Source organism: Neovison vison, chromosome 4 (assembly GCF_020171115.1).
Source record: "Neovison vison isolate M4711 chromosome 4, ASM_NN_V1, whole genome shotgun sequence".
Taxonomy (NCBI): domain Eukaryota; kingdom Metazoa; phylum Chordata; class Mammalia; order Carnivora; family Mustelidae; genus Neogale; species Neogale vison.
This window is the reverse complement of record NC_058094.1, coordinates 133,440,010-133,466,059: the sequence shown is the minus strand read 5'-3', so window position 1 is coordinate 133,466,059 and position 26,050 is coordinate 133,440,010. Positions and strand designations below refer to the sequence as shown.

General features: G+C 54.0%; 1 protein-coding gene across 4 annotated transcripts in view; it reads right to left on the bottom strand.

Annotated features, from left to right (window-relative positions):
- The window catches only part of GRB10 (growth factor receptor bound protein 10), a 178,095-nt gene that overhangs the window by 143,140 nt on the left and 8,905 nt on the right, over window positions 1–26,050 (bottom strand). For 2 of the 4 annotated variants that reach the window (XM_044245689.1, XM_044245690.1), the window contains exon 2: window positions 2,555–2,723. The exons of 1 other annotated variant lie outside the window; for it this stretch is intronic. The gene's annotated coding sequence lies outside the window, so the exon portion shown is untranslated. One more of the 4 variants, XM_044245692.1, reaches the window with a different exon arrangement.

Below are 26,050 nucleotides of genomic sequence, written 5' to 3'. Positions count from 1 at the left end.
AAGCCCATCATGGGAGCTATCAGTACCACGGGGAAACACAAAGGCACCCCATCCACCATCCAGCCATCCCCCCAAGCCCAAGGGGCTCTGGGGCCCCATAAGCATCAGTGGGGCCAACACCTGCTGCGGGAGAGGACATCACATGACGGTTCAGGCTAAGAAAGGGTTTTGCAGCTCAAATGTTTTTGGAAACACCCTCCCCGGAACAACCTTCAGGGATCCACCCCTTAGTCACGACACCCACTGACCTCTCTGGGCACTCTGTCACCCACCCGGGGATGGATATCCCCAGACCCAGCTCCCGGAGGACAGACGCGGCATGCCCTACACCGTGCTTTCCACGCCGGAGGACCCCAGGCCCAAGCGCCATGGAGAATTAGATTTCAAGCCCCCGATAGGAGGATCAGCTGTGAAATGAGACTTGGTTTCATTGTGTGCCTGAGCCAAGAGATCCTGGGGAAGTTCTCGGCACCCAGGGCCTCATAGCTTTGAAGAAGAGCCATGTTTGGGGTGCCTGGGTGGCTCAGTGGGTTAAGCCTATGCCTTCGGCTCGGGTCATGATCCCAGGGTCCTGGCATTGAGCCCCGCATCGGGCTCTCTGCTCCTCAGAGAGCCTGCTTCCTACCCCATGCTTTCCTCTCTGCCTACTTGTGCTCTCTGTCAGATAAATAAATAAAATGTATAAAAAAAAAAAAGAAGAAGAAGAAGAAGAAGAGCCGTGCTCAAATGCTAACAGAGAAAGGTAAGGACCTGAGGTGGAGGCTGGTCTGACAATTGAGGGAGTGGGGACAGGAGAGACCAGGGACGCTTCCTGGGTTTTCCTGGATGTGCATCTTGGGCACTGTGATGACCCGCCAGAGACCCCCAGGGAAGCTCAGCACCGCACGTAAGAACCCCCAGGTCCCGGCTAAAGGACAGAGGCAGCGGGAAGGCACACAGGGGCCCAGCAGATGGCCGCCTCCAGGTGGGAGCATCGGCCGGCGCCCTCTCCCCCGCCCCACCACCCTCCTTCTGCACCCTACCCCCCGGAGCTTCAGGAACTACTTGGCCCCCCAGGAGAGCGAAAACAGGGCCAAGACGAGCAGCAGCTGTCCAGCACCTGTGCCCCAGGTCTGCAACACCAAAGGGACAGAGCCATAATCAGCCACGACCCGCTTCCTCTCCATCTCATTCACTGAAGACTGAGGGTGCTGGTCCTGCAGGAAGGCAGCAGAAGCTCGAGGAGGTCACGGTTCACGGGAGCGGGACAGGGGGCAGGATCAGGAAAAGCTACAGCTGTTCCCAACCGTGTGGGGGATGTCTTCTCTGCGAGGGCTCACAGGGGACAAAAAAAACCTCACACCCCAGAATAAAAACTCAGTTGCCATGCTAGCTATCCAGAGAAAAAGAAATACAAGCCTGTACCTCCGCAGCCCGGAGCAGGACATGTAAATGTCGTTTACCACCTCACATGAGGCCGATGTTCCAGGGAGGTGTGAGGAACAATCCTGATTAACCAAAGAATTGAAGCCCTTCTGTTCTGCGCCGTACAGTTCAGGAGTCAGTGGTCGCGGAAAGAGGTCGCCTGAAGTAGGCAAGCTGGACAGAAAGGCCAGCACCCCTGTCCCAAGGGCTGTGGAGCCCAGTTCCTTGGCCCGGGGGGTCCCCTCGGTTAGGGGCCAAATCCACATGCGCCCCCGCGGAAGCCCTAAGCTCGAGCTGCAGAACGTTCTGTCTTCAGAGAAGGGTCTTCAAAGGGGTGATTAAGGTCAAATGAGGTGACAGGTGGGCTGTCATCCAAGAGGACTCATGTCCTTCTAAGAAAAAGCGATGAGGACACAGGCGCACACAGAAGGCAGGCCACGCTCAGAGCAGGGAGAAGGCAGCCGTCTCCGTGCCAAGGAGAAAGGCCAAAACCACCTTCCATAGAGGAACCATCTCCGCTCACCCTTGATGTCGGCCTCCCGACCTCCAGTGCTGAGCCAAAACACACGCTGCCCAGGCTGTGCTATTACCTACAGCAGCCTGAGCTGAGGGACACTCTCTCCCTCACCCACCGTCCTCCCTGGGAGTAGAGGCTCGGGCAGGAGCGTTTGCTGGAAGACTGCTCTGGCCTCAGTTCCCCCACTAAGACACCCACAGGGAGCATGAGTAGACCCCCACACCCCCGCCGACCGGGACTGGAGGAAGGGTCCGTGCCAGTCTCTGAGGGCTCACATGCATGTCTCAGGACAGCCCAGGCGGTACCCCCACCCCTCCTGATAGAACACGAAGAGGGGCCTGGAGAGGGGGAGGCATGCGCACTGGACACAAAGGGTGGCCCGCGGAGCCCGACAAGGCCCAGCGAGGCCGGGTCTCGGGCCACCCACCTCAGCCCAGTGAATGAAGGCGGGGAGAGGGACCAGGGAGAGGCAGGTACAGAGACTCCCTGCAGAAACCCAGAATAAAGGAGCCACTGTTACGCCCCGGCCTGCAATGGCAAGTGCTTACTGACCTCGCCTTATCAATATTTAACCGTCGATCCTCCTCCTAAGACGGATCTGTGCGTACCGGTGAAACACCCAACGGACCTCACCTGTCAGGGGCTTGCCCGGGTTCGGGTGGTTTGGCAGCTGCTGCAGCTCGACGGAGAGGACCCAGGTGAGACCCCGCTGCCGGTCACGGTCACGGCTACGGTCACGGTCACAGCGCCCACACTCCCCACGGAGCCCTGCTCCGGCTCAGCATGATGCTTCACTCCAAAGCTGAAAGTCAAAGAGGCCGTCACTGAGCGCGTGTAACTTGGGGGGACGTGCATCTTATGCTCTGCACCCAAGACTAAAATCTTTTAAAACAGACACACAGGATATTTTTTTCAAGAAGATTTAATTTAAAAAATTCTTCAAAGAGCAGAACGAGAAAGAAGTCCAGGAGGAGTAGGCTTCTAGTTGCCATGTCAACGGACTGCAGAGACAGATGCCTGCGGAGACCAGAGACGGGAGAAGGGAGAGGGGCAGCTCCGGGTCCCAGGCCTCCGTCTGCACATCCTCCCCCTCCAGCCCAGGAAAAGCATGTGCCCCCGGGGCGGGCGGGGCAGGGAATGAATGCACAGGTCAAGTTCACCCATTTGATCGAGCCCCGATCAAAGCCCACATCCTTCCCAGGCTCCTCTCCCAGACGACAACCCTCAGTCCATGCCACAGAGACCCTCCTCCATCTCAGCCCAGGCACCACCCCGCGGGGCAGACAGGCTCCACTGGGCACCATGCATGTCCTTTGCACAGGAGGGGCAGAAGCAAGTGCGTCTGCCCTTTGAATCCTGGTTACTGGCTTTGATTCCCTCCACAAGTCATCTTTCCTGAGGGATGAGCAGAAGGACTATTCTAGGATCCTGGGACAGTGTCAGGACCAAGACTAACCCCAGCCCGGATGGGGGGCAGTGTTCAGCCACTGGGGCGCTCCCGGACCCTGGCTCCTATGCAGGCAGTGCACGGAGGGCCCACGTCCCCGAGAACAGTGATCCATCACTCAGAACGCCACTGACTCTTCACAGGTCACACGCAACACACTCCCCTGGGGACTCCGTGGGGCGATCAGCACAGAGCAAGCCTGAGGCCAGAGGCGTCTTCATCACCGCCGCTGCCTCTATGCTTGGTCCAGGGCCTGGGACGTGGGTGCCCTTGGCAGGGATGAGATCCCTAAAGTAACCCTTCCTGATCACTCCAAGTGCAGACAAACCCTGCATCTCTGACCTGCTATGGAAGAAGTCAGAGATCTAGAACACAGTGGGGAAGGATCGGGCACAGGGGCAGGAGAGCCCTGTAGCTCCTGACAACCCCCCCCCCCCCGTCTCAGCAGGTGACATCTGGGCAAGATACTGAGCTTCTGAGTCCCAAAAATCAGCACCACAACAGTACTCCACCTAGAGCTTTTATGAGGGAGAAAAGAGCCAGGCTGTAAAGATATGGGGTAGGACCCAACGTTCAGTAAACGTTAAAGGATTAAGAGATATCATGAACCAGGACGCGTCCCACAGTTGCCCCACGATGAGGGGTGAAACACGCTGGCCACCAGCACACTATGAAGCCTGCCGGTGTTCAGACGGGACGCTGATCTTCTGAGGAGGGAAAGGGGGACACAGGGTACACGATGATGTGCGTGATCAACACTGAAGGTCACCTGTCCATGCGAAGGCGTTGTATAGTGAAGGGCCCCTTGCTCTCACTCTCAAAGAATCCACAAGTCTGAATGGGTTAGAGCAATTACATCCACTGCAACGTCTCTTAGCTCTAGTAGCTGAGTGACCACAAATTTCAAAAAAAAAAAGTGTGTGATCAAACATAGGCTTGGGAGGTTTGCCTTACTTTGTAACAGACAACATAAATTCATCTGTCACTGGAGAAAAAGGACAGGCGGCTGCTTGTCCAGCACATCGCCATTAACCATTTAAGCTCATGACTCATTGACGCCGTGAACCATGAACTCATCAAGCTCACTAACCATTTCTGTCTATTTTTAAGAAAGTGAATGTTGAACGTCCCGGCAGAGAGCCCAGAGACAGGCTGAGTTCTGACTGCGGTGAACCGGCAGAGCTGAGATGGTCCTCCTCAAGGTCAGGACCAAGCAAGGGCCACAGAACACATGCCACCAGCAAACCTCCAGGCACCGTGAGCCACGGCCCGTCCGCACCCAACACCAGGGGAGCCACTGCCGGGTCCGTGACACTAAGCAGAGTCACTGACACTCTGCACCCTTCGCCCCTGGGTCAAACAGCGCGTCTCCTGCCCGCTCCCCAACAGACACAATGTGAACCTGAAATCCTACGTCTGTGAACTTGGGTGAAAAACCAACGTCCTAACCGACTCCCAATGCATGTCAGAAACAAAGGACTCCCGATCCCTGTGTAGTATCTGCGGTATCTTCCAAAACGTCCAGACACCCAACAAATCCCACCTTTCGTGATGAGGACATTCAGTGGGAGCAGCCACACGGCTCTGGGAGAGTCTAGGCCTTGGTAAAAGGGGACAGAACGTTCTTCATTTAAAAAAACTTAAATTCAATACCTTCCAGATAGCAGAGTCCGTTTGTGACAGCAAACGGAGAACGACAGATTGAGAAATGGATCAATGGAATGGAACCTAAGGAAAAGTCATTATATAATGTCAGAAGGCAAGTGCCGGAACCTGAAGGCAGCCTAAAAGAGAAGCAAAATTACACGGAAATGCCGGTGCTCACACGGCTTTAAGTGGGTCTGCCTGCAGGCGCCATTCCAGAAATGTCACAGTGACCTCGGCCGCACCCAGATGCCAACACCGTCCTTTGGAACTATCCAGCACACCAGAAGCATTCAGCAACAATGCAGGAGGGAGGTCGTGGCCGGCGTCCAGAAGGCCCTCCCTCCATGGCCCGTCCACCAGCGACCCTCAGGGGCTCCCACAGGGATGGCAAGTTGGCCCAGGTCAGGGAATCCCACCCAACTGGCCACCATCCCAGAAGTCACCCTGACTTAATAAAAACGTACGCGTGGGCCCAGACAGGGATCTCAACTGCACGGTCAAGCAGAACCAAGGATCCTCCAGTCCTCACCGTGGGGCTTCCAGGAGCGGACCATCAAGCAAGCTCGAAGACCGGTTATCCGAGGCCTCCCCGACTGGACCTGCAGCAAGACAGGCTACCGACTGCAAAGAGGCAGGAGACCTCCCCCTAAAGCCAAAGTCAGAGGGATAGCAAGGGACAGGGTAAACACACGCACCCACAGACGCAGTGACTGCACGGAGAATGGGTACGTACGCACACACACACATTTTAGCTCCATCCCAACAGCAGAAGCACAGCCCTACGTAAACCAGAGAAGTTGCAGCCTGCCCCAGACATGGAAGAGCCCCGGATTCATGGAAACAGGCAAAGTTCCCAACGGGAAGAGGACACCTCGCAGAGATCCGATGCCCTTCAAAGCAATCCATTGAGAAAGGAAAGTTGGTTTTGTAAAGGAGATGCGGCTATCAACCTAAACGCATGAAAACGAGCGCGATCAGTCACAAGTCTGTGGTCGGTGCACGCTAAGGGAGAGCTGCCCTCCTCTCACAGTAAATCATAAAGCAAACATCGTCAAAATAGTGTGGTACCAGCACAGAGCTACAAGCAAGAGCGTTCATCCGAAAGGGGCTGGCCAACAGGAATGTCTGGGTTTGCAGCATGTGCTCTGGGAAGACCGTGTCCTCATCATCAGGCTTCCACACCCTGGCACACGGGATCCGTGGGGCTGAAACTCTGGGGTCGACCAGCTTTCCCTGACTGTCCTGCTGATGCCACCAGAGATGAAGGGGATGGCCGTGTTGCCCACAAATAGCAATGACCGCCACCCTGATTGACAACCTGTCCTAGGGCACAGCCTCGCCAGACGCTCCACCACTCATCACAGAAGAGGTTTTTGAGGATTAAACTGAAACAAGTAAATGCAGAGAAGACACATAACGGAATGTAAAAATGAATGGTTCTTGCTTATGGACAAGGAAATGCCATCAATCCTTCAAAGCAGAACTGTTTCTCAGGATGAAGAAACCAAGGCTGGGGTACAGTACCTCCCAAGGTCCCAGAGCGAAGAGAGGAGAGAGCCAGGACTGAATCATCAGGCATTTGAATCTGCCCCACGTGTTTTATTATTTCGTTGATGAGCAGAACTTGTAGGATAAGAAGAGAATAGAAAAATCATGCACTCATTTGCCACGTTTTGTCTTCATTTTTGTTCTTTCCGATCACATTGTCTGGAGCATATTTTATCACTTTCTTTCAGAGGAGGAAAAAAAAAAGATTTAAAAGAAGAGCCTGAAATTCAAAGCACAGACAATAACGAGGGGAACCTCCCCTGCTTGTCAGGGATCTGCAGGTCAGAGACGGGGCGTAAAAGAGGGAATGTTCTTGAGCTCATGAAAGCATCTACCAGAAATGTCCAACCACCAAAAGGCTGACATAACGAGGAGGAACCAGTAACCTTGCCCTTACAATGAGGGACAGCAAGCCCAGATGACAGCAAGGGCCACCCCGTGTGATACACCCCTAGATGACACCGCAAGGTACGAAACAGAAACCAAGCGTGAAAGTTGTCTAGAAAAAGCTAAGAAGCCGGCGTTATTTCCAGAGGAAATACAGGACCACCGGCTAAGGCCAAGCTCCTGTCAGCATCTAATAAATCAGATCCCAGCACGACCCACACGCCCTCAGTCTTTCTGGGAAACAACACCCAGACAGTGACAAAAAAATAAAGCAGTCTTATTCTTAGAAGCAACAGAAATAATGTACTTAAGAAGTATATATATGAGATCCTGAGGAAAACCCAGAAACTTTGGCGAAGAACCCACCAGAAATCCGAAAGAAGGTGCCTGGCGCAAACGCGGCCATTCCTGGGAAGGGCAGCCCCCCCTTCGCTGCTGCTGGCTCAGGTAATGGGGGAGCGGGTGCACTCCTGGCCGACACCCCAGGTCTGTCTGCCGGGACCCGGCTTGCCTGCAGACGGGTGGACAGGCCGGGACTGACACAGAAGTCGGCAGAACGGAACAGGATCTGGGTGAGCCGCGCCACCAAGGAAGAACGAAAAGAAAGATCCTGGGTTAGGGGCCAGCAGTGCTCAGAAAGACACGGGCGGATCCTCACCCCCCACCATCCCCACAGACGAACGACTCAATCATCACGAAACACGGTAAGAGAAGGCACGGAAGAAGACACGACGAACTCTGGGCAAGGAACACCTTCCGAAGATTCTCGCCCGGAAGCCAGGAAGGAAAATCCACCTCCTTCCCAGCCCCAGGCCCTCTCTACAAAACCAACGGACCAGCAAAAAGCCTGGGGAGAAAAAAAAAAAAATGGAAGCAGTGAAAATGCGCCTGTCCCTGTCCCCGTCCCTGTCCCCAGCTACGGGAGCAGGAGAAATCCACCCACCACCTTCCTCCCCACTCAGCCATCCCTCTCCTCCCTCACACCAGCATCAACCCCCGCTGCACCGGCGTCCCCTCTCAAGCCGGCTCCAGATGCACAGAGACACCCAACAGCCACCAGGCCTGACCCGGGGGCCCCGCCTCCCCTCCGACCCACAGCTCTCCTCACCCACCAGCCTCCTCCAGGTGCTCAGGCACGGCCCTCCCCAGGGATGTCCTCCCCTGCTTTCCACGCAGACACCTAGACCCTGCTCCTCTCGCCCGGGGCCCCGCTGGCCCACAGACATCCCGCAGTGCTGTGGACAAAATGATGATATCAATCCCGAAAGGCGCTTCTCACAGCACTGGCCAAAGGCGGAGATCAAGGAGGAAAAGGAGCCGAGGAGGAGGGGGGAGGGGATACTTGCACGAAGGGGAAAGTGACAAACGTGCAGGTCCATGAATTCACCTGAGTTCGTGGCAGAAAAGGACCCAGGAGGACACAGACCATCTATGACCGGGAAGAAGGCCAATCGGACAGCTCGGGGGGCACAGCTGAGACCTTCACCCTATTCCACAGACTCTCGGTCTGAATGTTCGCAAGAGGGAACAGGAATCACATAATCTTAGAGCTGATCTTCCTAGTAAAAAGTGCTTTTGTCAAGTTTCAGACCAGCGTTCCAGCTGCTTCTCCCCCCCACCAGCCCTCACCCCCAAAACCCCACCTGAGTCCCTCGTGAGGCTCAAGCATGGTCTCCTTCCCTCGGCCCGTGGCTTGCTCTGCCCACTCCCCTTTCTAGGGATTCCAGAGAAATCACAGCTCTCCACGGAAAACAATGAGGCCATTAAGTGCTGCAGAGAAGTCACAAGAACGGGAGAACAGCCCAGAAGCTTCTAGAAATGCAAAGAACTCTGCCCCTCGATTTTGTTTTGTTCTCCTTCTCTCCTTTCTCCGCATTTTCTTTCGTCCCTCAGGAAGTCAGGGGAAAACAATGACAAGGACAACAAGATAAAGAGGAAAGTAAAGTGAAGACCACGTTCCGGTGGAGAAACCTGGCTACAGGATTTGGAGCAATGATGAGTGAGGGAGGCACCACCCACCACAGGACAATGTCAAGTGAGGGAGGCACCGGCGACCACAGGGGAAGATTTCGTCCCTCGTCACAGAGGAAACCGGTGGGAAACAGAGTCAGTCTCGTGTCGATGCCCGTCTGCCCGGAGAACAGCCCTGTTAACAGGGCACAGCCCAAGGTCCCATGCCCCCCACCTGCAGGACGGTGGTTACATAGGAAAGACAGTCGCCTCTTCCTCTGCATCACTCCACACACCCGTAAGGAACGACTACGGGCTCCAGGTGCGGGGGATAGAGTACTACAAACACGTGTGAGGAGACATGCTCCTTCGGTGAGGGGAACTGAGATTCTGATACGGACAAGGGAGATGCGGCGGCTCTCACCAGCCGAGACACTGGCCCAGCAGCCGGGCCTAGTGAACACGACCCAGGGGCACCTGGGTGGCTCGGTGGGTGGCTCGGTGGGTTAAGCCGCTGCTTTCGGCTCAGGTCGTGATCTCAGGGTCCTGGGATCGAGTCCCGCATTGGGCTCTCTGCTCAGCAGGGAGCCTGCTTCCTCCTCTCTCTCTCTCTCCCTGCCTCTCTGCCTACTTGTGATCTCTCTCTGTCGAATAAATAAATAAAATCTTTAAAAAAAAAAAAAAATCTAATCACCTTCCAGTGCTTCTATCGAATCTAGCAGTACGGCTCTGCCACGAGTTTTCGTGACCTCCTTGTACTTAGCCCTTCTCAAGCCCTGCTTAGCCCTTCCAGCAGCTACTCCCCCCACCCCTCCCCCTCCTCCCTTTCCCCTCCATCCTGCCTCCCTCTCCTCTTCCCCCCTCCCTCCCCCTTCTGTTCTTCTTCCTCCCCCTCCCTGTCTACTCTTCCATCCCCTCTTCCTCCCACCTTCCGCCCTCCCTCTCCCTTCCCTTCTTACCTCCTCTTCCCCCCTCCTTGTAAACCCAGTGAGGAGGTGCCCCCTGCAAACCAGTTAGGGAACCCTCACAGCACAGGCACAGGGAATCCACCAGCGCCAGGTCTTGGCCCCATCCTCCAGAAGGGTGAGAAGCATGCCCAAGCTCATGAAGCCCCCAGGCTGTGCTATTCCATGAGGGCAGACCCGAGCAGACTAGGACAAGGGGGGACACACCGACTGTCCAGCCCTCCTCCCTGATGAGCATGGGCAACTACAGAGCCATCTGGAAGAAGGTCCCTAACCTTGTTTCTTGGGGCCATCGAAGCAGGACACAGGCACGTGCCCAAGGCTTGGTCCACACCCCACAAGGCAAACATGGGAAGAAAAGCAGCCTGTGGCCTGCGAGGCCAAGCACTGCTTTTATCCGCCCTGCAAAAACGGCAGGAGCATGTTGAAACACGTCCCAAGTGAACTTGGATGTTCACTAGAACGTGAATGTTCTACTAGACACCCAGAGAAGGCCCAGCTGGGGACGCCCAGCTGGGGACAATCCCCGAGGGGAACAGCCCCTACAGCTGACTTCCCTAAGGAATCCCAGCTATTCACTCCTTGACCCAAGAGCAGGTCCTCCCTCTGTCTGGGCAAGTCGGCTCCCTGGACAGAGGCAAAGGGAAAGAGACAAAGCAGAGCCCCACCCACGTCAGAGGAGCAGAAACCTACCCCAGGGGCCCCTGGAGCAGCTGCTGTCCCCAGCGAACCGTGCTGAACAGAGCCTGCCGCTGAGAGGGAGAGTGCACCTCGAGACATCCAGTGTTCCTCAAGCAAATGGAGTCTCAGGGACAAGGTGGGGTCTTCCCCTGGAAGGCCAATCCAGACCCCAGCCCCCCCCACTGAACCCCACACTGCATGCGCCAGTATTCAATGTTCCTCTCCCTGGTGATCTGAGCTATTAAAACAGTCACCACGAAGGAACTTCAAAAAGTGTCCTATAGGGGCTCCTGGATGGCTCAGTCAGTTAAGCATCTGACTCTTGGTTTTGGCTCAGGTCCTGATCTCAGGGTCGTGGGATCGAGCCTTGTGACAGGCTCCATGGTCAGTGGCGAGTCTGCTCCAGATCCTCTCTCTTTCTGCCCCTGCCCCTCCCCCTTCTCGTACTCTCTCTCTAAAGTAAATCTTCAGGGGTGTCTGGGTGGCTCAGTGGGTTAAAGCCTCTGTCTTAGGCTCGGGTCATGATCTCAGGGTCCTGGGATTGAGCCCCGCATCGGGCTCTCTGCTCAGCAGGGAGGCTGCTTCCTCCTCTCTCTCTGCCTACCTCTCTGTCAATTTGTGATCTCTGTCAAATAAATAAATAAAATCTTTAAAATAAATCTTCAAAAAGAAAAAAGGAGAAAGGGGGGGTCTCCTCTAAGAATTACTGACGTTAATCTAAATCGTTTGAGAATTCCATTACCTTCCACAACTGTGATGCATGCTAAATGCCCAGAGAGGAGGGAGCTATGGGACCCCACAGGAGGAAAGTGGCCATCAAGACTCGCAGAGGAATCTACCCTTCATTTTGACCAATGCCACCTGCGTCAGCCACTGAAACACTTTCCCTTCGCCAAGAGATCTCGGATTCCTCACATCCCTAGCCTCCCGTTCACACTTCCCAGGCTGACCAGTGCTCAACACCCCAGATACTCTCTATGGCTTGTCATGCATCACCTGCATGGTGTAATCAACAAATATTTGGTCCTTGTCCCAGTTCCTGGCTCACGGCTCCCATAACTCCCGGAACCTCCAGAGTGATGAGTGCCTCGTAGGCCAATGAACCAGGTGGCTGGGACCCCTCGGTACCTTTGGGTTGGGAGCCAGATAGTCACCAGAAAGACCAGGCACGTTAGAATGGGAAATGTCCCCGCCTTCATGACCTCCAGGGAAGGGACGGGGGCTGGAGACTGAGGGGCCTCCAGAGAAGGGATGGGGGCGAGAGACTGAGCTAACCGCAAATGGCCAGCAAGCTGATGAGCCACGTCCACCTAATGAAACCCCCACAAAACCCCTAAAGTAAAGGGTTCAGGGAGCTTCCAGGTGGGGGAGCGCTTTGGGGTGCTGGGAGCCCCTGGGGAGAACATGGAAGCTCCATGTTCCCCCTTCCCCTATACCTTGCTCTCTGCATTTCCCTCATCTGGCCATTCCTGAGTTGCAGCCTTTATAACAAACCTACAAACGTAAATAAACTGGCTTCCTGAATTCCGTGAGCCAGTCGAGCAAAATACCCAAGGGGGGCACCCCCAGTTCATACTCATCTGGTTGGAAGTACTGGGGCCTGGGACTTCAGCGGGCATCTGAAGTGGGGGCCCCTTTCTGGTGCAGTCTAGAGCCCTAAAGCCCATCGTGGTTGGGGGATTAGTGTCAGAACCGCACAGAATTACAGGACCCCTCCCCCCACTGCTGCCGTCTGGAGATCTGGGGAGCATCGGAAGCGTGGTGAGTAAAGTGTATGCCGACACAGAAAGACAGGTCCCAGAGCCAAGACCACATCACCCTCTGCTCATAGTCTGTTTGTCTGTCCATACACCGAGCTCCAGGCCAGCTTTCCCGGCCCCAACCCCGAGGATCGGTTTCTGAGCGCTGGCTGAGGCTTTGGGGCCCCAGGCCTTCTGTGGGCAGCTCGGCCAGGCCAGAGGAGGGGCGGGGCCGGGTTGCGGGGCCCCTCTCCCCTCTCAGCTTACCTTCTGTGCCTCAGGTACAAAGGGCAAGTCTCACTCCTGTCCCAAAGCACTCTGGGGGGCGTTCAGCCTGACGCCTGTCTCAGATGCCTCTGCAGACACTGGAGTTGCCAGTGGGGAAACAGGACAGTGGCCGGGAACTCAGCCCTGCAATCTGGGTGCCAGCAGGAGCAGATGCACGGCACAGGCTCAGCAAACAGCAGTCACCGAACTGCCCCACGTCTCACAGCCCCGGAATCGAGCTAGGCAGAACTTTTATCCACGTCCCACCCCAAGCTGACCCCTCAATGAATGCAGCTCAAGGGGGCACCAGCATCTCCCACGGTATGTGTACTGCAGCTCCAAAAAGGACACGAATATGCCAGAAGACTGAAGACCCGGGTTCCCCCCTCATCTGGTGCTCAACAATCCTGGGCCCAGTGTCTTCGGGGCATCCCTAAGCTAGAGAGGACACAAGAGACACAGAGATGAGTCCACAGGACCCTCGCCAAGGACGGGGTGCTGCAGGGCCAGCTCAGGACAGACCCCAGTATCCCAGCAGCCCGGCCGTGCCCACACCCACACCCACACCTCTGCCCGCAGCAGCCTCTCCCGGGAGCCCCAGCCTTGACCGACTTCACGTGCCACGGGCAACATCAAAATCACCTTCAGACTAACAGAGGGCCTCTCCCCAACCCCAAGAGCATGCTGGGGTGTCCCAGAGGCCACAGGACACGTGACGGGATGCGGTAGCAGGTTTGAGAACCCATCCGCCTTCTATTAAGCCAGATCTTACAGGATTTACAAAATGGACAACGACCACACTCTCATTACTTTTTTTTTTAAAAAGATTTTTATTTGTTTATTTGATAGAAAGAGAGAGCACAAGTAGGCAGAGAGGCAGGTAGAGAGAGAGAGGGGGAAGCAGGCTCCCCGCTGAGCAGAGAGCCCGATGCAGGGCTCAATCCCAGGATCCCGAGATCATGACCCGAGCTGAAGGCAGAAGCTTAAACCACTGAGCCACCCAGGCGCCCCTCTCATTACAATTTTATTTGAAAACACAGCTCCACGTTTTTAAGAAAGAGTCCTTATGTTTACATATAACAGACTTCTTCTTCTTTTTAGGCAGGAATAAATATTTTGTAAATGTGTCTTTGTTTCTGCAACAGCAAAAATCAATAGGCATGGTCACAAAAACACAAGCTCTGGAGGGTTGCCACATTTTTTTTTTTTAAAGATTTTATTTATTTATTTGACATATCACAAGTAGGCACAGAGGCAGGCAGAAAGGGGGAGTTTGCAGGCTCCCTACTGAGCAGAGAGCCCAATGTGGGGCTCGATCCCAGGACCCTGAGATCATGACCTGAGCTGAAGGCAGACTCTTTTTTTTTTTTTTTCAATTTATTTATTTTCAGAAAAACATTATTCATTATTTTTTCACCACACCCAGTGCTCCATGCAAGCCGTGCCCTCTATAATACCCACCACCTGGTACCCCAACCTCTTAACCCACTGAGCCACCCAGGTGCCCCAGGGGTGCCACTTTTAAGTGGTCCCAGGAGCAAACCTGTGAGGCCTGCAGTGTCCACAGACTGAGCAGCCCCGAGGCTTGGGGCAGGGTCCCCAGGACAGTGACCTCTCCCAGCACGCAGGACTTGGATGGCCCCCGGGACAGGCTGCACCACCACCAGCCACGTTCACACAGAAAACCAAGGCCCTTAGAGACTCGGTGAATCAGGAGAGATTTCACGAACAAGGATACTGGGTTTCAGAACGGTTCACCTGAGATAGGGCCATGAAAATAAGTGGGGGCACTCCATTCCAGGGCTGGGGCAGATCCGTGGGGGGCGCCCGAGGAGGGCCATCACCTCTGAAGAGGTGCTCCCTGTCCTTCGGGATTCCTGCAAGACGCAGAGCTGGAAGCATTCAGAACATCCTTTCCTACCTCCAGTACAAGCCACCAAATAGGGATAGTCAGCAAATGTCACACATCCAGTATTTCCAGTTTTCTAGCAGAGTTCTGCAGGAAGGCCAGCCTTCCCGGGGACGGTGCACTGCGGACACCAGAGTGTGACCCTCTGTCCTCCACCTCTCCTGGGAGAAACTTGGGTCTGAGCTTGATGGGGCACCCAGGGCACCTGCTCACATCTCCACCCAGACATGTTCTCTGTAATGCTGGTCCCAGCTGCTCCCCTCCTTAGGTTTAAACGGTCCGACATGGGAGACCAGAGCTTGCAGCCGGAGGGGACACGCTGCGGGGGACAGGGAGGGACACAGTGTCTCTCGGGGCAGACAGCGCCGCCCTACTCTTGCCCGCTGCAGGATTACCTCCCAGGACTGAGCTCAAGCTTAAGAGGAGAGAGGATCTATTTCTGACCTGAGCACTTGAGACCGGCTCGGCTAAATGGGGCATGGATCTTCAGAACGCCTGTTATTTCTGTCCCTAAGGACGCACTCCTGAGCAAGACCACCGCGCTCACCAGCGCAGGCCCAAACGGACCCTGAGAGGCACCTAAGAAGTCAAATGAATTCAAGTGGCACGTGTGTGCCCAAATTTGGCACCAGAAGGAACGGAGGCTAAGTGAGACCTCCACGCAGACATACATCCATTCAGGTGACCACCTCCACCTTCTTCAGCGTCCAAGGACCTCGAACATCCTGAGAAATAAAAAAGGAGTACAACTGTGCGAGGCCTGGTACCAGACCAGTTCCCTGCCTCCAGAAGGCCGCTCCAAACCCAAGGCCTTGGCGAGGAAGGGGCCAGCACACCTGAGAGCAAAGACGAACAGCTATGATGTTCGTAACGTGCGGTAACGGTTCGTAACCGCACACGGCTAAATAGTATCACCTGTGTTCCCAAACCCCCCACGGCTTCCAGATCATTCCACATCCAAGACCCCGGGACTGACAAGAACCCAAGATCTTTCCTGCAAAACTCCCCCAGGGAAAGGAAATTAAATGTTTGCTGAAGACCAACTATGGGCCAGAACTGTGAAATGAATTTGCCTTTGATATGTAAAATGAGGAGAGTGGGAAGCCTGGGGTGGCTCTGTTCCTTAAGGGTCTGCCTTTGGGGCGCCTCCTGTGGGGCTCCCTGCTCAGCTTCTCCCTCTCCCTCTGCTCATGTGCTCACAGAAAAAAAGGAAAAAAACACAAAGGCCAAAATCATAAAAAATAAATAAAATGCTAAGAGCACAGAAGTAACATACATGAATGAAGTCCTTCCTCTTATCAGCACACCCCCAATCATTCAAGCAGGTGGGCCTTCGTGGGAACACACTACCCCTCACTTCTCCATTCTCAGGGAATTAAAGAACCGGGGACATGGGATCCATCACTCTGTGAGGACAAGCCTAACCCTTCCACCCGCTCATGCCCCCGACCCTGAAAGAGGCCTGGGACCGGAAGGGCTCCCCCCTCCCCACCCATTCTCCCTGCTTGCAAGGGTTGTCCTGAGAGTCAAAGACAGAATCAGAGGCAAGTCCCGTAAGCTCGGTGCCAGGCCAAGGAAGGAATCCACACCCCCCACCCTTCTCAAACAGCAGCAGGATGCCTTATGCCAGCGGTTTCTGGAGTCAGCTAGGAAATGTAGACATCTCTCCACTATCCAGCACGGCAACCCCAAGATATACTATCAAGGGAACCGTAACGACCAATGCATGTTTCAGTGTTTCGTAAAGGTTCTCCTAAATATAACTTATTCCACAAATGTTCACACCGAAGCAGCCTTCCTTAAAGCATTAGCTATAAGAAAGGATTCTAGAGACACAAAGGACAGCAAGCTGTAAGATGCACCCTCCCTGCCCAAGCACACGAATATTGGCAAAGTGGCCACTATCAGTAATTACATGCAAATAAACTAAACCCTCAAGAGGCAGAGACTGGCAGGATGGAAAAAAATAAAGACACAAAATCCAACAATACGCGGTTTCCAGGAGACTCCCTTTAGAACAAAAGACACAATCAGGTTCCAAGTGAAGAGATGGGAAAAGATTATTTCGTGTTACCGGTGACAAAAAGAGAGCTGGGAGGGCTATACCTCCATCGGCCAAAATACACTTTAAGTGAAAATTCCTAGAAAGACGAAGAAGGACATTCTATACTGAGAATAGGGTCAATTCAACAAAAAGATTCAACTGGGGCTCCTGGGTGGCTCAGTCGGTTAAGTGTCTGCCTTCAAATCAGGTCGGAAGCTCAGGGTCCTGTGATCGAGGCCTGTGTTGGGCTCCCTGCTCAGTATGGAGCCTGCCTCTCCCTCTCCTGCTCCCCCTGCCTGCTGCTCCCCCTGCCTGTGTGCTCTCCTGCTCTCTGTCAAATGAGTCAATAAAATCTAAAAAAAAAAAAGATTTAACAATTAAAAACATATATACACCAAAATCAGAGCCCCCAAATTTATGGGGTAACCGGCATCAGAATTGAAGGGAGACAGACAGTTCTCCTACAGGAACGGTCGGAGACATGAATATTCCACTTTTGGTCATGGACAGAAAAGCCAGGCAGAAGCTCAAGAAAGAAAGAGAGGACACCACGAGGTCACCCCACCCGACATCACAGACGCTGCCCACGCTCCTCCCGACCACTGCAGCACACTGCTCTCAAGGGCACAGACAACGGCCCCGACTGTAGACCTCACCTGTTGGGCCACGAAAGGGGTCCGACCAAATGTAAACGGACTGAAGTCATAGAAGTTTCTTTTCTCCTCACAACAGAATGAAACAAGAGAACCACAGAAGTCAAAAAATTCAAAAACACATGGAAATTAGCACATCCTCTAACAACCAGTGGATCAAAGATGAAGTTATGACAGAAGTTCTAGAACATCGTGAGGCAAAGGCAAACAACAACACAACATACAAAAACTCACAAGATGCTCCAAAGCGCTAAGAAGGCGCTTAGAAGCACTAAGAAGGCACGTAGCCGTTCATGGTTCCATTACAGAGGAAAGATCTCAAATCCCGCACTCAAGCTCGTGCCTTACAAAACTAGAACAGGGGTGCCTGGGTGGCTCAGTCAGTGGAGGATCTGACTCGTGATCTCAGCTCCGGTGTTGATCTCAGGGTCCTGAGTTCAAGCCCCTCACTGGGCTCCACGGTGGGCACATGGCCTACTTAACAACAACAGAAACAAAGCTGGAACAAACCGAACGGAACGCTGACGAAGGAAAGAAAAGCATAAAGGTTGGAGCAACGAGGAATACAACCCAGAACAGAAAAGCAACAGAGAAAAATCAGTCAAAGCAAAAGCTGTTTCTCTGAAAAGCTCAACTGAAGGGACGGACCACTAGTGAGACTGACTAAGGAAAAAAGAGCGCACTCAAGATTATTATAATCGGAAACGAAGGCGGGCACACTACGGTTTTACAGAAATAAAAAGGACGAGAGAGAACTATCAACAACTCTGTGCCAACGGATGGGTAAGACAGGTGCAACGGAGAGATTCCTAGAAAACCACCATCTACCCCAAACAGTGCCATGAAAAACGAGAAAGTCTAAACAGATCTGGAACAAGCAAGGAGATTGTCAGTAACCAAAGAAAAGCCCTGGATTAGATGGCTTCACTGGAGACCAGCGTGGCTGATGAACGCAGATGCCAAGTCCCCAACAAAACGCAACGGGAGTAAACCGACTTCAGTGGTGGATGAAAGGATGACCCACCTGACCAGTGCGATTTATGCAAGGAATGCAGAGAAAGTTCAACCTACAAAAACCAGTCGAGAGAACACACCATGTTCATGGAATAAAGGGAAAAAACCGACATGATCATCTTACCTGAGGAAGGAAAAGCACTTGACAAAATTCACCAGCCTGTCATGATACAAGCACTCGATGAACTAGGAAGAGAAGATGTCTTGGTCCGTTCAGGCTACTAGGACGAACTGCCACGCAGTGCAAAGTTTATAACCAACAGAAAGAAACGGCTCACTGTTCCAAAAGCTGGAAAGTCAGCTTTCGAGAGAGGGCTCTGTTCCAGGTCACAGACTTTTCCTGTACCTTCACAGGCCAGGAGTTAGAGAGCTCTGTAGGATCTCCTTTACAAAAGCACTAATCCCGTTCCTGAGGGCTCCGCTCTCATGTCCTAATCACCTCCCAAAGGCCCCCACCTACTAGGATTTCAACATATAAATTTGGGGAGGACACCAAACATCCAGACCAGAGCAGAAGAAAACTCTAACCACAATAAAGTTTATCGCATATGAAAAAATCCCCAATTACCAGCATCCTCAAAGGCATAAGAGTGAAAGCTTTCCCTCTAAGATCAAGTCAAGGAAGGGGCACCTGGGTGGCCCAGTCAGTTAGGCATCTGCCTTGCACTCAGGTCATCACCTCAGGGTCCTGGGATCCAACCCCTGGTCAGGGATCTTGCTCAGGAGGGAGACTGCTTCTCCCTCCCCGTCTGCCCCTCCCTACTTGTTCGCTCTCTCTCTCTCTCTCTCGCTCTCAAATAAATAAAATCTTAAAAAAGAAAAAAAGGGCTGCTTTTGTCATCTCTACTCAACATAGTACTGAAAGCTCTAGCCAGAGCAATTAGGCAAGAAAAATAAATACATGGTATCCAAACTGAAAAGAAAAACTAAAGTTATCTCTATTCCCAGATGATGTGACTTAACATGCAAAAAAACGCTAAAGACTGCACATACATAAAACTACTAGATTGAAATAACAAATTCATCAAGGTTATAGGATATTAAAATAAACAATTATTTTTCTATATAAAATGAACAATCTGAAAATGAAATTTAGGAAAATAATTCCATTTACAGTAGCATCAAGAACAATAATTAGGAATAAATTTAACCAAAGGTGAAAACCTTATAATACTCAAGTCTATAAAATGTTGTTTTAAGAATACAAAGAAGACCCAGGGGCTCCTGGGTGGCTCAGTCATTTAAGCACCTGCCCTCTGCTCAGGTCATGATCCCAGGTCATGGGATTGAGCCCCGCATCGGGCTCCTTGCTCAGTGAGGAGTCTCCTTCTCCCTCTCTCTCTGCCCCCGCCCCTCCGTACTCATGCTCTCTCTCTCTCTCTCACTCACTCTCTTTCAAATAATTAAATAAAAATCTTAAAAAACAAACAAACAAAAACAACAACAACAACAGAGAAGATGTAAATAAGATAATGTACCTTGTGTTCATGGACTGGAAGACTTGACAGTACTAAGTCAAAACAGCCTACAGACACAACGCTGTCCCCATCAAAGCCCCGCCAGCACTTTTGCAGAAATATAAAGAATCAGAAAATACCAAGTATCAACGAGGACACGGAGAAACTGGAACGCTGGTCCACTGCTGATGTGGACACAAAGTGATGCAGCCACTACGGAAAACTGCACAGCAATTCCTCAGAAACACTACAAACAGGATCATCATAACATCCTACAATTCTACATGTAGACATGCACCCAAAAAAAAAAAAAACAAATTGAAAGCAGGGACTCCAACAGGTACTTTTTACTGCTGCTTGTAAAAGCATGATTCACCATAATCAAAAGGTTAAGAAGAGCCCGAATTTCCCACCCTCAGCTGAACTGAAAAACAGAAGATGGAGGCTACCCTAGGAGAAGATATTGTTCAGCCATAAAAAGGAATGAGGTGCCAACAGCTCCCACCACATGGGCCAGTCTCGATGAAAGCAGCCAGGCCGAAAACTACAGGCCAGAGGAACCCACTCCTAGAAATGTCCCCAACAGTGAAACCCATTGAGACCGGAAAGAGGCCAGTGGGTGCCGCGTGGTGGCGGGGGCCACCTCATGGAATTAGAGTAATAACCAGGGATTGGAGGCTTCCCTGTGAGGTCTCGCTCACGTCTAGAATTGTCTGGTGGCTCGGGGCACCTGGGGGGCTCCGTGGGCTGAGCGATCGAGTGTCGATTTCGGCTCGGGTGAGGATCTCAGGGTCACAGGATCGAGCCCCACAAGGGGCTCTGCACTCCATGTAGAGCCTGCTTGGGGTTCTCTCTCCCACACTCCCTGCTCACACTCTAAATTTAAAAATAAAATAAAATAAAACCTTAATAAAATAAAATAAAATCTTAAAAAAATAATAAAATGAAATGAAATAAAATAGGTGCTGGCTGGACATACCTGTGAGTTTGTAACTGGGTACGATGTATAGTACATGTGTCTACACACACACACACACACACACACACACACTAACAGCACAAATCTGTGAATATACTCATTGTGACCAACTCGTACACTTCAAATTTAATTGGGTGAACTGTGTGGTACGTGAATGACCTCTCTATTGCCCTGGGACACCATCAGCCCAAAAAGGTCCCGTGCCCCCACATTTGGAACCAGCATAATCTATCCTCCCCTTAAAGAGATACACTGAATTTTCTGCAAGTTCTGCCACAGGAAAATAGCTTTATCCACCCTGACATCTCCAAGCACATCTGGCCAAGGAATTATTAGCTCTGCGGCATCTCCCAGCCCTCGGGAAAACACGAAGCCGCCCTAAGTCGCCACAAGCACCAGGAGTCGCTTGATAAAGGCTGACAAAGGAACGGCCACCAAAGCCCGTTGGGGTCCGTCAATGCCTGTCCTGGGCAATGAGGGGAGGCAAGAAGACAAACATTCTACGGGGTCTACGGTCCCAGGAAGGCTTCCGGTGGTGGAACTTCTCAAAAGGTGGAATGAAGAAGAGTGGGTGCCCGGAGTGCCGCCCGCCACACAGGACAGACTCCCAGGGGAGAAAGGGAAGCGGCGCTCAGGTCGCCACCCCAACCGGGACTGACAACTCCCCCCTTCCCCCCAAAAAGGCAGGGTGCAGACTGGCAGGAGGCTGGGGGCGGGGGTCTCCTGGGGACACCGGCCGGGGGTCTCTCCCCAGGGCTTGGGGCCCCCAGGTTTACAAGCTCAGTGGGATGCAAATCCCACACTCCTGCGACGAAGACAGGAAGGCTTCCAGAGCCTGCAAGATTCCGAAGGCTTCAAACTCTGAAGTTTTCTTCATCAGAAGCAAAAGAGACACCACCTAATACAACCCACGGAATCCACGTGAATGTCAAAGGGGGACTCCGGGCAAGTATCTCAAGTCCGGACGCACTGATGAGCACCATTTACAGTCACGGAGGGCGAAGGGCTGAAAACTGTCTGGCAGAATAACTAGATTAAGTAACAGCGTGAGGAGTAAGAGCTCTTGCAGGGTCAAGCAGCCTTCTTGGAGATGTTCAGAGAGGAAACCACAGACAGAACGGAACACACGCATGAAGACCTCAGCACACAACACATGGCTGCAGCCAGAGCACGCACAGGCCGGGGAGCCGGGCGGACACGCAGGACCTTGGCTGCACCCTGGACTTACGGAGCTGGTAGTGGCCTGGTCATGGGATCCCAGGGCTGCTCCCGTGCCCATTCCAGTTTAAGGACTGTTTTTAGCCCCTGTTAACCCTGAAGCTGTGTCAGTACAGACCACTGCCAGCTCCCTCCAGGAAAACAAGTGAAAACTCCACTGGGATCGCTCCTTCAGCGCTGAGCCTGCCCTCAGCCACGCCACGCCACCCCTCTGCTCAGTGTCCCTTCCTTCATGGACGTCACGGTGCTTAGCGGGAGCGTGGTGGCAGCAGGCAGAGGGGACACACTGGTTCCTCCAACACCTGACCGGTGAGTGACTCCCAGGGTCCGTGTGAAAACCCACCCGCGCACTCCTGAAGCCCGTGTCCCAGCTGAGCGCTGAGCAGGTGCTGAGAGCATCCGGTCCTCGGCAGCGAAGGAAGGCAAATAACCAGAGCCGAGGCACCAGCACCATCCTACAAAGAAGTCAACCGCGATGACAACAAAGGGAACCAGAGGGGACCTCGAGGTCCCATCCATGCTCTCGGGGCTGCCTTCCCTCCCTGACATCAGACTAGAGCCGGGAGCACCTGGAGCCCAGCGTCCCACAGACCCGGAAAGTTCTGCAGAGCCATGGACTCCCTGCCCAAGTAGACAGAGGACAAAAGGCAAGGAGGAAGCAAACAGGTTCAGTGTACACCTGCTGTCCCCATAACTGGAGTTCCTGCTCCCCGTGTCCCTCTAATCCAGCCCCTACCAGCCTGGGGAGGAACAAAGCCCACATCACCCAGGAGGAAGGAAGAGGAATAGTTCTCCTGAACCTGTCTGAGTAAGGCTTCATGGAAAGGGTTCAGGTACTTGGAAGGTTCCGGATGGGCTAGGGCTCTGTGAGTCATTTCCACCCCTGTGAATTCGATGAACAGGAGTAAATACGGTGCATCATGTTGATTTTGGATGTAACGTGTGGCCATGTCAACTGCCGGGCGTGCTTCCGCGGCCGCGTGCGTGGGGCTGGGTGAGCCCTGGAACGGGGCCATTCTTTGTTAAGTCTGATGTAAAACAAAGAAACAAAAAGAGCCTCACCTCGGCCTCCTGTCCCGTGTTCTCCCAGAGCCCCCCAGGGTCCACAGGGCTCAGACTGCCCTACCACCGCCCCTCACTCTGCCCTTGACCTTCTGATTAGGCAATAATGCTGGCAGGTGGGAGCTGCCAAGTTTCTGACCCAACTGGTGGTTCCAAGCTCGGAACACAGAGCTCCTGAGCTGGGGTGACTTCTGAACCCAGCATCCCTGCCAGAGCTGTAGGCTGCTTTACAGAGACGTGGGATTCCAGATCCCAGCCCTGTAGGTTGGTCTCATGGATCCGGGCAAGGCCTGGAGAGGTTCAGAGGTCACCGCTTGAAAAACCCTGCTCTCTCCTAGCCAGCCCTCCACCCAAGCATTATCAGGGCGTCACCTCCCGTCTGAAAGGAAGGTACGCCCATTCTGGTCTGTCTGGACTTTCCGAAGACACTCTTACTGCGTCACGAGGCCACACCCCAAGAGGCTGCCTGGCTCTTGTGGGACCACGAGGATAGAACATCAGTGGATTTAGACTGCAGCAAAAGTTCAAAAGAGCCCATGTTTTCTGAGAAGCTCAGAAACCCCGGTCTGGTTGGCGCTGATGCAAGGGCTCCAGGAGTGACCCACAGTCAAGAAAACGCTTCCACCTAACTCACACTTGCCTGCCACCCTTCTGGAATCCGGCTGACCTCCCACCAAAGCGAGAGTGAAATCACCGCACATCCTGTGGACTGTGTGCCATGGCAGTCACCACACACCCCCTCCATCCTACAAGGCGGTGAGTCCCGTCCCTGTTTCAGGGGCACGGGCACAGCAGCGAGCCCTCCGGAGCCTGATGCGCACGAACACCTCCCACAACCCGACTTCCCCGTGTGGCTGCCTGGCACCCCAAGTCCAGAGTAAGTCTTCTCCTGTGGGTCTTTACCAGTTTTACGCTCTCGAGTGCCAGAGGAGAGGAAAACCAACAAGTCCTGACACACCCACCCCCGGCCCCAACCAACATTGAGAGCTGGTGGGTCCCAGGCTAAAGGGCGGGTGTGTGACACCAGCTCCCCGTGCACATAGGGACAGTCTGGCAAATGGCACAGGAGCTGAGACATGCATGAGACTAAAGGCACTGCCTGGTCCCACGGTGAAACAGACCCTGAGGCTCAGCACTCTGGGGGCACCCCCCACCCAATCCCGGCTGTCCCTTGTCCCCCCTTTCACACTTACAGAGAACCGGGAGGGAAGGCGCCCGCTGCTTCTTCCTCGCCTGCAGGGGTGGGTAGGAGACGGCAGCCTCCCCAGACAACAGCTGCCCTGTGCGGGCACCTCCAACAAAACCTCTGTCAACAGCCTGGGCAGGGAGGGACTCACGCCGGCAGGTGATCAAAGGGTCAATCACCGCATGGAACAGATCTGATTGTCCTAAGAACAAGGGCACGGTGGTCCCACCTGTGTTTGGAGCGATCTGCTAAGCGAATTCAAGCGTGAGAAACTTCCCCAACATCTCACACCCCACCCTACGCACTGGACAGGTTCGCTCCACGGATGAGGCAGATTTGGAGGGGAAAGTGCAGTGTCACAAGCTGTGTCCATCCTGGGCTTTTCTACGCACCTATGTATGTCAACGAGGCATGAAAGAGGTCCAGGCAGGCCTGGGTATCCAACCTTAGCAGAGAAAAAGGTCCAGTTTCCCCCTAGAAACCCTTATCTGTTCATTTCTGCAGCTGGCTCCCACACCCACTGCCCACCACTGGGCTCAGAGATAGTGGACGGCTTTATCTGGGTACAGTTATTACTTGTTACATATTAAACAATTAAGTTAGAAACGGTTATATAATACCTCGTCTGACAGCTGACACCCAGAGGCTCCAGGATCCTGGACCCAGGGCAGCAGGAGACAGGGCAGGGGGCAGTGTTTCTGAGAACACACAGCGCCTCCAAGCCCCTGGGCCACCAAAGCGCACGGCGAGAACAGCGAGCAGCTGACCACTGTTGCCTTTACCGGTCACCCAGGGCTGGCCCTGCCTGGACAGCATGCAGGACCAGGGGTCACACTGCAGGGCTGGCCCCAGTGCATCCACAGGGCTGGCTGTGTGGCACTGGGTGTGCCAGACCCACCACACAGGCCACTGCGTGCGGCGTGGGAGACCCGGCAGGGGCACCGGCCACTTGGCGCACAGCGTCGGGGAGCCAGCTGGGGCGTAGGCCACTCAGTGCACAGCATGGGACACCGGGCTAGGGCGCAGAATGCACAGTGCACACACAGCTTGGGAAACGGCTCAGGGCAGAACGCACAGTGCACAGAGTGGGAGACCAGCTGGGACACAGGCCACATAGCTACATCCCCATGGGGGAATTCTGTGCAGAACATCAGACCCTGTGTCCTGAGCACCCCCCAGACACAGCCTGAGGAGCTCCAACACCAAGAAGTAGGGAAGCCATCCTGCCAAGGGCGGGATGCTACCCTGCCTCCAACCCACCCTTACCAGTTCTCTGTGCACGGAGGACCCGCACAGGTCTGGCCCCACACTGCTTGCTTACAAGGGATGGCATTCTGAGGAAGGGGAGAGAAGCGTGGCCTGGGCCAGGTACCTGGGACTCCAGGCCCAAAGCCCATGTGACCGGGTCACGCCCTAAGGCTTCAGGGAGCGCTTCCACTGCCCCAGCCCTGGTTCTCATGGCAATCCAAAAGAAACCCCCTGTTCCCTCCACTTCCCCGTGGCCTCCCCCACGGGCCACCTCCACTGTGATGGGCAAGGACACACCCAGCTCACAGAAACACAACATTCTCCTTCTCTGCCGGTGAGACAATGCAGAGCACTGGGCCGGGGGACTCCCAGGCCCACCACCAGTCAGACCCGCGACAGCACACCCTCTTTCCGCCTGCCCAGGAGCCTGGGTGAGCACCAGGGGCGGCCAGTTCGGGTTTCCCAGGATCACTCCCAGCCCTCCCCAGAGTGTGTGAGCACGAAGAGCAGGAAGGGAGAAGCTACCTCTTGAAGCCAGAGGCACAAGGCTAACAGACGGTACACCGAGTGTGGGCTGTGCGCCGGGCACAGAATGGAGATGCGCACGTGCATAGACAGCCCTGAACCGGCCTTGCAGCGGGCCACACGGCCAGGGAGCACACCAGCCTCTGGGACACGGCAGGGAGAGCTGCAAGCTGCAGAGGGCAGCGAGAACCGCCTGGAAGCAG